Source organism: Hevea brasiliensis, chromosome 9 (assembly GCF_030052815.1).
Source record: "Hevea brasiliensis isolate MT/VB/25A 57/8 chromosome 9, ASM3005281v1, whole genome shotgun sequence".
Classification (NCBI taxonomy): Eukaryota; Viridiplantae; Streptophyta; class Magnoliopsida; order Malpighiales; family Euphorbiaceae; genus Hevea; species Hevea brasiliensis.
The window spans coordinates 80,993,297-80,994,283 of record NC_079501.1 but is presented as its reverse complement, the minus strand read 5'-3'; positions in this window follow the sequence as shown (position 1 = coordinate 80,994,283).

The window sequence follows — 987 nt, the reverse complement described above, 5'->3', positions numbered from 1 at the left end:
TTTGCATCAAGTCCTCCTCTATTATCATCACTATCACCTGCTTGCAATTCTTCCCCTTCTTCTTCACTTTCCAACTTTCCATCATCAGTTATGATCATCACTCTTTTATTTGGGCATTGAGAAGCAATATGCCCATTCCCTAAGCACTTAAAGCACTTGATGATCCTACTCCTTTGAGTGGCATTAGAAGCTACTAAAGTGGTGACTTTCTCCTTCCCCTCACTCTTATCTTTGCCCTTCCACTCCTTAGAGTAGCTAGCAATAGATTTCTCCCCCTTTTGTTTAGTGTCTAGGTTTGGATTCAAAGAAGGCTTGGTGACCGCATATGGAATACCTCCATGCTTAGCCAAATGCTTCTTCTTTATTTGCTTATCCACCTTCATAGCCATTTGCACTAGCTCATTTAAGGTGTCATAGTGATGCAACTCCATAATGTTAGCAATTTCAGTATTTAATTCACTATAAAATCTTGCCATTGTAGCTTCTGCACTCTCTTCAATGCTAGCCCTAATTATGGCTATTTCCATGGCCTTGTGATAATCTTCCACACACTTGGAGCCTTGAGTCAATCTTTAAAGCCTTTGGTGTAGCTCCTTAATGTAGTGAGGAGGCACAAATTTATCCCTTAGCAATTCTTTCATTTCTTCCCATGTTTGGATTAATCTCAACCCATTCCTCCTCCTTTTAACTTGGACTTGATCCCACCACACTATGGCATAGTCCTTGAATTGCATGGCTGCCAACTTAACTTTCATATCCTCTGAGTAATTGTGGCACCCAAAGATCAATTCAACCTCTCTTTCCCACTTTAGATAGACATCGGGATCATTCTTCCCATAGAAGGTAGGTATCTTCATTTTGATACTCTAATATTATTGTTTATCCTCTTGTGGTCATCCCTACCTCTTTAGTAGCCATTCGGTCTACCTTCCCATTCATCTCTTTTTTGCATTCTTCCTCCTCCTCTTCTCCCTCTCATGCCTCTCC